Here is a 12,236-nt window from a genome sequence, read left to right as displayed (position 1 = left end):
GCATGCATCTTCTATCATCTTGCAAGTGTTTTTAATCTGATCCTATTAAAGTCATACTTTTAATACTACACTCAGGTCGGCGCCTCACCCTCCCTGTTTTTCTTCCCTTACATGTCTTGCAGAGTTATGGACAAACGATGAAGGATGGTTGTCTTCCTTTTTAACCCTTAATACCCCTTTCTTTTCCAACCACCCAATTTATGGATACATCACCATCCAGCTAGTACAGCCACAGACTAAGGATTACTCCATTTGGAGCACCAGATAACACTGACGATACTGCTTACTCAAAACAAATAAACTCAATTAGTGCAACCCTTCTCAAAAATGAATGATAAAAGAATTGCTGCTAACACCCTAAAAATGATTTATTTTTCTCTTGAAAAGCCCGTGGCATGTGAAACACACACAAAAACTCCACCCAGTGCCAAAAAAAGTGCACACACATAAAGAGTGACACAAAACATGCAACGGGTATTACACTAGTCCTCCTGAGGAAGGACCTTACACTGATCCCCCGGGGCGTTAGGCTCCAGATGGGGACTGAGGTACTGCACTTGGGACCATCTAGCCGAAACCAGACGGACCCCCTTTCTCTGAAAGGTCTGCCCGAGACAGACCCACCCAAGTACTCGGTGGGACTCCCCCGAAGGGAGACCCCATGAGAGAGGGCAAATCAAGCCAAAAGGCCTATGTCCACCCCCATCCCAAGATGTTCAGGGAAGGCCCGAGGACCCACACCCTACTAATCACACAGTGACAAACGTGAACATCAAACAAAAAAATTCTAAAATGTGACAAACACGGGGTAAAATCAATAGGAAAGTAGGGAGAAGTGAAAGAGTGACCATTTTGCAATACAATAGCCAGGGCCATCAGCCAGGAATAAAAATGTCCCCTTGGTCCTAGCCAAAAGACTCGGCCCTAGAGGCAGGTGTGAAAAAAAGTGTATTGTGAAGTGACCATGGTGCCATAAATCAATGTGACCCTCACTCACAGTGATTGTCTGGCACCCAAGAACTGCCACATCAGGAGCACATTCGCCACAGGCTTTTCGTCACAACCCTGACCAACAACCCAGACCAGCGCAGCCTCCACTCCATACAGGAAGGACTGAAGTTCTGGGAGCATCACTCCTGCCTAATTACACCCAGAAGACACCAACCACTCCTCCTCTTATCATAGAGGAGCTGGCATTCTCTCCTGAATAACTGACTGGAGAAAGGATTACACCAATCTAGACCCAATGCAGCACCCATCCTCACCAGCAGCACCCTACCAGACGGCTCAGACTATACCAGTGGTCGGCCCCTAGTACTGTCAGGCAGCTTGACATAATCCCTGCTGAAACCGCTCTTCCAGGCACAATTACACCATTGGATTTGCCAGCCCTCCTCTATGGGAGTAGCACAGCGCCTCCTCTGGAAACTGATAAGAACAGATACTATACTTGATCTTAGCCAAAAGGCCGAGATGTGATTTCACCACACTCAATACAGGAATATATACTTCCTCAGTAGGGGAAAGGAAGTCCACGTCCCTGGGTCTAACGCATATAGGGAGGGGAGCTTGGAGTATGACATCACCCCATCCCAGATAGCAGCTGAAAGCCAATAAATGCTTTTTCAGCTGGCACCACTTAAAGTGGTTGAATAGTAATTTTTTTAACTTTTACCTACAGGTAAGCCTATAATAAGGCTTACCTGTAGGTAAAAAGAATATCTCCTAAACCTATACGGTTTAGGAGATATTCTCCTTGCAATGAGCTGCTGACTTCAGTGGTGCATGCGCTCCGGGGATTCTCGGCTGAAAGTCTGGCAGACGGCAGACCTTGCCGGGAAGAAGTCTCCCGCGCACATGTGCGGGAGTGACGACATCGTGGCTCCGGGCACTCATAGCGCCAGAGCCGCAAAACCCGGACAACACTCCAAGGCAAAATGTCAGCTCCCTCGGCGTGGACCAGGTGAGTTACTGATGTCTCATTCTAAGGTAAGTATTTCATAATGAGCTAGTATGCGGTGTATGCTAGCTCATTATGCCTTTTGCCTTACAGGTGTAAAAAAAAAAAAAGTCAGCAGGTTTACTACCGCTTTAAGTGCTCTTTAGGGTAAGTACGATACTTTTTATCTTGTACATTAAATATTTTAAATGAAGAACACTGGGTCTGGTGTGTTCTTTTCTCCTCTCTAGATGCACATGTTCGAGTTCTGAGGCCATGTTGGCATAGTAGACATGGAAGAGTGGGAACATTAATCCTACAGCCTTATTTCCTTTAAAGGAAACAACAGTTTGCTATGACTTTACTGGTGATGCAGGGGTCATAACTGCAAGGTGAACAGCTAGTGTGCACAGGTGTTGGGCGGCACTGGCATTTTTTGATCTCTCAACATGGTGGTGGAATAATATATTTTTTTGGACATTTTTATGGTGTTGACATGATTATTTAACTGGACACTTTATGCACTTAATTATTGATTGTTTTAATATTTGTTGAGCATACTTATGATATTGTTTGGTGGTATAGCATTGGCAGTAACAATTTTATTTGAGTTGGAGTGCCTGCCAAGTTGTTGAAGTGATTGAGTAGGGAAAAAAAGACAGGGGGAATTTTTTGAGATATGGTTTGTGGTTAGCACCTGTTTTTCCCTTGAGCTATTTCTGCAATTTGTTCTCTTTTAATTTTTTTTCAAATGCTAACAGTGAGCATGCTGATAGGGGAAGTGAGTATAGTAACAGAGTGATGAGCTCATCAGTCTACTGCTTCTCTTTCACCATCTAATCACAGACTGGGAAAGGGACAAGAAATGTGAGTGTTCCTTAACTGCAGCAGAGAAAATTTAGATCCAGTACTCTGCCAGATAGGGTTGTGCTGTGGGGGAAAACTATGTAAATCTCAGAACCATAATGACCAATAGATAAATGCATGCCTGCTCAATCTCCCTATAAATTTAAAGCAGCCTATGGGGTGGCGCAGACAACATGGCTCCTTCCTGAGAGGCTCTGTCACGAGTGATGCGCAGTTTCACCACCGCAGTTATCAATTCTGATCATGTCTTCTCTACTTTTTTACAGGTAAATGTCTATCCATCTGTACGCTCTACGCTGTTGAACTATCTGACATTACTGTATCATCATGTTTGGTAAATGTCTTCTGCTGTCATAACTTTAAACTTCTATATTTAATGCTAGCTATATAACAACCACACTCCAATAGCAACATTACTGGTGATTGACTCTCAACCCCATTTGGCTTGAGTGATCAAGAGAGGTAATTCGCTGTACGACCCTAGCCTGTGTCTGGTCTGGTATTGGCCATCTCCTCTCCCATATTCAGGTGTCTCAATTCAGACCCTATCATGACCAATAGAGAAATGCATGCCTGCTCAGTCTCCCTATAAATTTAAAGCAGCCTATGGGGTGGCGCAGACAGGGGCAAAGCGCAGACAATATGGCTGTTTCCTGAGTGGTTCTGTCACGAGTGATGCACAGTTTCACAGCTGCAGCTTAACGAAAGCAGGATAACTAAAGCTGGATGAAGATACAAAAATAACTCTGCTCCACTCTGCAAGACGACAAGCAAACCAGCATTTGATATTTTTCTTATATCAAGTAAGATTCCCACTCTCTATCCTCTAACGTGCTCCTCATTCTCTTTCTTCTCACATCGGTGTCTTCTATCCTCAAATAATGCTTACTCTACCCCTCCTCTCTACCCTGCAGCATGCACATATCACCCTCACTCCTACCCTCTCCCTACTACTGCACCCATCATCTCCTGCATTTGCTGCACCCACATGCAAACATAAATGCCAGGGCCACTAGACACATGCGCTCCTGCACATCCCACTCTCATCTTGCCTTCCTCGCCCTCCTCCTTCTCCTAGTCTCAGGTGACATTTCTCCTAATCCTGGTCCGCCATTTTCCAACTGCAAGCCACATATCGAATCCCCCTCCTTCTCTGGCAGCCACCGCAATCCACTCAGTTTAGTTTCTATCCCCCTGCTTCCTCAAAGCAGCCCACCAATCTCTGCACCGTACGGAATCCCCCTAATGCTTACTTGAGCCCCATCTCTATCCAGCGATGTCCACAAGCCCATCGGTCATCCTGGATTCTCCCTCCTGATTGTCTGAGACACAGCAGCACCACCATTGGCTCCCGCAGTTGTCAATCAAGGTCAGTAAGCCAATCAGGAGAGAGAGGGAGCGGGACCAAATGGCAGCTCTGTCTCTGAATGGACGCACGGAGCTGCAGCTCAGCTCGGGTGCCCCCATAACAATCTGCTTGCTGTGGGGGGCACGCAACAGGAGGGAGGGGCCATGAGCACCGAAGAGGGACCCGAGAAGAGGAGGATAGGGGCAGCTCTGTGCAAAACCACTGCACAGAGCAGGTAAGTATAACATGTTTGTTATTATTTATTTTTAAAAACGAGACTTTACAATCACTTTAAAAAGAATGCCAGCCAAACAAAAAATGGCTATTGACATTTTGAAAGGGGCAAGAAAAGATGGGAATGAGTTTTTCACTATTGTTCAGCACTACTCATTACACACAGTGATGTGCCGCTTGGTTGACCATTAATGGCGTTAACATTATAAGTTTAAAAAAACACTACAAGCAGCTATATCCAATACACAATAGCAGATAATGCTGCCTTTTGTTATGCTGTTAAATCTACTTTTTTGTGCTACTTTTACAAATGGATTTTGATAAAACTTGTGAATGATTTTAATTACAGATAAGTTTCGTTTTAAAGGCCAGCTCCTTGCAGCTCTGTCTGCTAAGCTGAATTCAATATATCTATATGTTAAAGGTAGAAGGCTAATGTGTAAACAAAGAAAATATTGGAAGCCATTGATGGTAATTTAGTCTTAATCAATTCACATTGATCATACTTTACATGCAAATTAAAAGGGGAATCATTTTATCTCCTTCTAAACCCCTTTTAATTCACAAATATGGTCATTTGAGAAAGCTATTGGATGTGGCAGAAAATGCATCTTTTTTACCACCTTGTAAAAACTAAGACAGTCGTGTGGCAAAATATATGCTATTTTTTCCCACAATGCACATATGGCACAAGAAAAATAAAAAAGTTGCTTATACTGTAGCTAAGCTGAGTTTGTATTCTCTTTTTTCATGGCTAGTTATGGTTTTAGAGTTAAAGTGGAGTTCCAGTCATGCTTGTGTTTATTAAAAGTCAGCAGTTAGACTTTTTGTAGCTGCTGACTTTTAATAAACAGCCACTCACCTGTCCCACAATCCAACGGTGCGGTCACCGAAGCCGTGTTCTCCACTTGTCCTCCCGTGGCAGTTCCGGCATCTCTACTATGGGCACCCAGTTGTGACAGCTTGCAGCTTAACAGGCAGGCTGCCCACCTCATATGCACGAGCAGCACTGCTTCAAGTGTCCCAGAAGACTTCGGGTGGGAGAGCTTCCGTGCCTGATCGCCTAAGGTGACCGGAACAGGAGTTCGAGCGGGTACTTCTCAAAATCGGGTACCTGCTTCCCCCCAAAAAGCTCATTTAGGACCCAGGTGAAAGAAATCATGAAGGGCCCCCTTGACCCCTGGCTGGGGCTTTTTACCCTCCAGGCCCAGTGGTGGAACTACCAGGGTTGCATAATTTATGTTAATTTATTTATTAATTATTTTTTACCATTTTAATTTATTTTTTGTTTATTATTTTTTTAGGAGCCCTGCTGGGGGCTTTGGTGACACATCAGAGGTCTAAACCTCTGATGTTTCACCTTTGAGACGGAGAAAGAAGATTGAGGACATATCCATCTCTACAGCTTCAGCATCACAGAATGAATGGACAAACTGAAGAATAAGAAACAATGTTTACTATGCTTTAGCTATGAATGGACAGAGTCAGTTATTCATTCATTCAGACAAGAAAAGGGCCTGTAAAAAACACATTTACCGTCCCCTTCCCCACTCTCCATCCTGACATATCTTCCACAGCAGCCGGCAGGAGAGGGGAGGGGGAGAACCTGGCAGAGCTGTGGGGGATGAGGGGATCCAAGACTAAGCACAAGGAGGACCAGAAGAAAGCAAAGGGGGCAGCAGATGATCCCCTCTATTTTCCTCCTGCAGCCCCTGAATGCCTGCGGGAGGGAGATGAGGAAAACCAGGCATCCAGCAGCTTTTAGAGGAAAATGTAGGGAATTGGATCCTCCTCTATATGCCGCTGCCACCCCTCTTATCCAGGTGTACAGGGGGACTGCACGGGTCCCCTGGAGCATGGTGTGAGGTCACAATTGTGACCCATGTAGCTACATGTGTGTTTATTGGAAAAAGTGCTAAAGATGACAGTTGCTAAGTTGACCATTGTTAGTTGGTATTATTTGGTAAATACCAGGGCTTTACCAAAGTAGTGCAAAAGTGGGCATAACTTTTTTAATAACTTACATCAAAATTTCACATGTTGTTTTGCTTTGCATCTTTTAAGGTACTTTATGGTAAAGGCAAGAAAGCAATAAAACCTCTGTAATGCATTAATGTGCTTTGCTAAACAAAATGCAGTACACACAAAGTATACATTACAAGTCTGACAGATATACATAAAACATATGCACACGCTACCTAAACTTCCTAGTGAACGGGCATGAACAATGGTCTATGTACGATAGGAATATGCTAAAGTTACTTAGCTCAAGTTATAGTGGCTTCATGATCTTCATAGGCAACCAGGATCCCAAGCTCTATTCTATGAGCGACTGCAGGAAAATGGGGTGATAACATTGTCTTCAGGTAAAGTTACTTCTGGCACAGACCTTCCTTATTGATATTTCATTATGGAATCCTGCAAAACTGTTGCTGCTTCCTTTGTTCAGCACATGGCTGTGTTCATGTCTACTTCCTGCCTATATCACGTCCACTCCTGAGCTACATGAACCAGTCCAACGGGTTCATTAGCATATGAAGTGGGGAGGTCTAGCTTCTAATAACAATACTTGATCTTAAAAATGTTATTCCATATATTTATGCTATAAAAATCACTAAAATAGCCATAGTAACACACATGTTGGTAGAGTACGGCCGCGTACACACGGGCGGACTGTCTGACGGACAGTATGTGTATATCTATATCTGTCTTGAAAACAATTGTTTCCACAAGTGAACATGAGGAAGAATACAAAATGTTTATGTTCTCACAAGAACAGGAATAGAAGGAATTTATTCTCACTACCTGGTGAGTCTATAGGGCAGGAAAAGAAGGGAGAGCTCCCCAGTTGACACAATGGGAGACAGATAGCAATGGGACACAGATGACAAAATCACCCAACAGATTATTGCCATTCCATTATTTCCAAAATGAGAAAAATGAGAAAAAAGTTGTTTGGGATTTTGATATATATCAAATATAACAAAAGAATTATTAAGAACCATAAAAAAAATAGAAAAAGTTTATATCTGTATATACGTAATGCCCTCAATAGGGAAAAAACGGTAGACACTATAATTTTCAACCTTGCAGTCTAAAATCATTTCTGCTCAATTGGTAAATACACCTATTTCCATTCATGGCAATTTTTTTTGTCTAAACTAACATTGTCACTGGACTAAATGAGTTCTATGGTCTAAGTCAGTATTTCTATGTCTTTATTTGATGCAATGACAGCAGGTGAAATGACAAGCTTCCTGTCATAGCTATAATGGGGGAGATATTCATGCAAGGATGCCAATCAAAGTCCCATTCATATTAGCACTGATTCAGAAAAAAAGCCTGTTTTCATGTTTTCTCTAATGATCTTAAATCTGATCTGTGCATTTTCCTATTGTATTCAAAGTATGACCCCCTTGGTCAACTAATGTAAGAGGCAAAGTGTGTATTCTTTATAGTTATTCAGCCATAATGGGCCGGAAAGATGCTGATTTTAATGCTTTAAATTGGCAAGGCCTGCAAAAATGAAAGATTAAGATCTAATTTTAGCAGAAATTGTTCCAGTCTTCATTTCATAATACCCAATAATATTTGAGTGCAGAATTAAGTTCTGCTAGTTAATATTGTCCCAGCTTAATTTAATAAAGCATAAACCCATTTTTATAACAGCATGGGGTGTGAACTGTACATTTCTTTGGTTGAATGTTAGGACTACAATCAGAGGAAGAATAACGGGAAATAATTTGCCCTTGTAATGATATTGTACACTAATATTAAGGACACTGCTTCTGTTGACTGTAAGAAGATAATATTGCTTAGCAATTCATGCTACCCTGACCACCTCAGACTATTACCTACAGTCTAAACTGTTCCTTTTTTTTTTTTTACTTTTTCTACTGCCATAATTGTTAAGGTCCTAAAGAGACCATGGGCTCAATTCATTAGGAGTTAAATAACGGCTAAAAATGCAGTAAAATAATACATAGAGAAACAATTGTGCAAGTGTTCAATTCATTATGAATTTTGCGTTAAATAACAAATGCAGTGTTTTTCAATTGTGAGGTAATCATCGTATTTTTTCATGCAGTAATTTATTGCATTGAGCTGGATGCTAAGGAGTGGCAAGGGAAGCTGTCCATTGAGTGCTCAACAATGTCAGTGGGTTCCCCGCTGACAGGTGAATGTTTAAAAAAATGCAGACAATTTAAAAATATGGAAAAAAACTGCGTGGGGTCACCCCCTATGCATACTACTTGTAGCAATCTGTAGCAGTATAGAACAATACCATTGCCGGCAACAGAATTAAAAAAAATAAAACGGCGTGGGATCCCCTCAAAATCCATATCAGACCCTTATCCGAGCATGCAGCCCTGCAGGTCAGGAAGTGGGGGGGGGGGCAAGTGAGCGCCCCCATCTCCTAAACTGTCATGACGTCACTACCGGTGCCGAAAGATGTAAATACTGCTCTTTTTTTATTATTATTATTTTTATTTATTTATTTATTTTACCCTTTCCCCCTTTTTTTTTTTTTTTTTTTATTGAAAAGGAATTTTTCAGTTAACAAAGTTCAAAGTATACTTAGCATTAAGAGTACAAGTAGAGAGTGATAATGAACAAAACGAAATATAATGAAACAAAAATTAAAAATTAATAATAAAACAGAAAATAAAGAATCTACTCATATGGTATTCGATATACATAATATAGAAGCGTGAAATAAGATCAAATGTGAGTTATTGTTTACAAAGAATAGGTGTGAGTAACCTAAAATATCATCAAATGTCGATATCAGTGAGAATAATATCTAACCCAATTATCCCATTGTTTATCAAATTTTTGGCCCTGCATAGCATTGAGCGCAATGAGACGCTCAAATGTGTAGTTTCTATGCACCATCCTAGTCACATCAGAGAGGTTTATCACTGTATCAGATTTCCAATGGCATAATATTAAGGCTCTGGTTTCCAATAAAATGTGGCTAACCATTTGTCTATATTTGTTAGGGAAGTCTTCTATGCCAATGTGTAATAACGCCAGCTGTGGTGATGAGGTACAGCAATTCTCTGTGAGAGAGGAAATTAGTTTGAATACCTGGTTCCAGAGACTTCTAACGTTAGGACAATTCCAGAACATGTGTAACAAATTACCTACTCCTCCGCAATTTCTCCAACATTGTGAAGACGCTCCCAAGAAGAATTTAGACAGTCTAAAGGGAGTATATTGCCACCTATTCACAATTTTTAAAGTCATCTCCCAGTGTTTAATGCAGTGTGTTGATGAGTGGATGGACTTGAAGGCCGTCCTCCACTGAATATCAGAGAAGACAACCTGCAAGTCCCCCTCCCAGCTGGTCATAGCTTTTGTCCATTTGAAAATAAGTTTGTCTTGTAGCTGGGTATAACAGAATGAAATACCCTTAGAGCGTTCATCCTGACTGGAGTAAAAGCGCCATAGTAATCTTGGGACATAAATTTCTGGGTAGGGAAGTGTTTTAAGGAAGCTAATAATGCGTAAGCAGGTGAACAATTCTGTATGCGGTAGATTATAGTGTGTAGATAATTGATCTACGTTTCTGAGTTTGTTTCCAATATAAACATCAGATAGGGACTTTATACCGTATCTCATGAGAGATTTAACTGATAACAGAGGTATTTTCATTTCAAGTATAGTCACAGGGATCTGGTAAGGTATTTTGTGAGTCTCTCCATGTTTTAGATTAAAGAAAGCTCTCCACGACAACATAGAGGCCTGCATAGGTGGGGATAGGTGAGCCAAATTCCATGATGACCATCTGTCGCTCAACAGCATTAATTTCAGGTCAGCAGTAGGCGATAACGCTTCTTCTATATCTACCCATATTGGGGGTTCCAGAGAGCCTATCCAATGTTTGAGAGAGTCTAGTCTAACTGCCGTTAAGTAATCATGCAGGTCTACCAGACCCACTCCTCCTACTTTTTTATGCGCTACTAGGTTATTACGTGAACACCTGGCTCTCCATATAAATTTCCAACACATGTTGGATAACTGTGTAAGGAAAGATGCGGTGATATGGATCGGGAGGGAGCGGAATAAATACAGAATTTGTGGCAAGATTAGCATTTTGTATGCTGTGATTCTCCCCATCCAAGAGATTTCCTTCTGGGAAAGCTCTTTTAATTGCTTTTCAAGTTTTGGGATTAGTCGGGACATGTTGGTCTTAACTAAGTTGGCTATTGTACTGGTTAGCGTAATGCCTATATATTCTATACCCTTATCGCTCCAGGAATAAGGCAGCAGTGATTGTAACTGGGTCTTGATCTTGGAGGGTACCCCCAGGTCCAAGATCAAGGATTTATTAAAGTTGACTTTATAGTAAGAATCCTCTCCAAATTCCGTAAGGACCTGATGTGCTTGAGGTAAAGATTGCAGTGGGTTGGTCAAAAGTAAAATCACATCATCTGCGAAGAGATTTATGGAGTGCCTACTAGTACCAAATTGGAAACCAGTAATAAGGGGGTGCGAGCGTATAGTTTCAGCCAATGGTTCTATCATAAGGTTAAAGATGGTGGGTGACAATGGACACCCCTGCCTGGTGCCATTTTTTATACTAAAGGTTTTATATAAAAAACCTGCTGATTGCACCTGAGCAGAGGGACATGAGTAGAGTGCTAATATGGCAGAAAAGATGTGGCCTGAGAAACCAAACTTCAACAATACCGATTTCATGTACTCCCAATGCACCCTGTCGAACGCCTTCTCTGCGTCAATTGATAACAGCAGAGAAGGCGTTCTGGCCAGGCCGGCAGAATGTACTACATTTATAATTCTCCTTGTAGCATCAGAGGTCTGTCTCCCTCTCACGAATCCCATCTGGTCGCGTTGAATTAGTGTGGGTATGATATTAGTCAACCTTCTAGCCAGTAATTTGGCATACACCTTTGTATCAGAATTTAACAATGAGATCGGCCTAAAATGTGCAGAAGTTGTGGGATCTTTCCCTGGTTTGGGGAGTGTGACAATGTGGGCCCTCAACATCTCTTGCGGGAATGTTGCAGTGGCAGCTGCTTTGTGAAACACCTGTTGCAAATGTGGGGTAAGGATAGACTGGAATAATTTGAGATATTCATTTGAAAAACCGTCTGGACCTGGGGATTTACCGTTGGGAAGGCTAGCTATAGTTTGTTCAATTTCTGTGACTGAAATTTCCGTGTTGAGGTCTTCTAATTGTTGACTAGAAAGGGATGGAAGCTTTAAATGTTGGAGAAAGGATTGAATTTTTTCCATGGATGGTTGAGGTGTAACAGGGTCCTCTTTGAGATTATATAAAGAGCTATAATAGTCAGCAAATTGATTTGCAATGTCTAGAGGATTGAACAGTTTCTGCTGCGTTGTAGACTTTTATAGAAACAGAATTTTGGTTTTTGTACGTCTTTAAGCCTGTTAGCTAAATATTTGCCTGCCCTGTTTGCATTGGAATAGTGATTGAGACGTAATCGTCGCAGGTGTCTATCGTATTGCTGTAACAGATGTTCTCGTAGGGTTTCTCTAAGGTGGTTAAGTCTGTTGGTCAGAACGTGTGTAGGGGTTTTCTTATTTAGTTTTTCCAGATCGTGAATCTCTGTTAGCAGATTGTTTAAGGTTTGTGTGCGCTTTTTCTTTTGCTGGGCTCCTAGTTGGATAAGGACCCCTCTTATATATGCTTTGTGTGAGTTCCAAAGGGTGTAAGGGTCAGAAACTGAGTGTTGGTTATATATAAAGAAGTTCCTAATGTGCTGGGTTATAATGTCATTGGTGTCAGGTTCCTGCAGCAAGCGTGCATTACAGCGCCAAATGGGAGGTGAGGAGGAGACAGACCCCTCCGAAATGGCA

General features: G+C 41.7%; 1 pseudogene; it reads right to left on the bottom strand.

Moving 5' to 3' along the window:
* Positions 1-1,348: 1,348 nt before the first annotated feature.
* LOC143979962 (U2 spliceosomal RNA) lies at positions 1,349-1,480 on the bottom strand (annotated as a pseudogene).
* Between the last annotated feature and the right edge of the window lie 10,756 nt (positions 1,481-12,236).

This window comes from Lithobates pipiens, unplaced genomic scaffold (genome assembly GCF_037356315.1).
Source record: "Lithobates pipiens isolate NorthernLeopardFrog02 unplaced genomic scaffold, aLitPip1_a1.2 Scaffold_13, whole genome shotgun sequence".
NCBI lineage: Eukaryota > Metazoa > Chordata > Amphibia > Anura > Ranidae > Lithobates > Lithobates pipiens.
The sequence above is the reverse complement of the archived record's forward strand: the minus strand, read 5'-3'. Positions and strand labels throughout refer to the sequence as shown.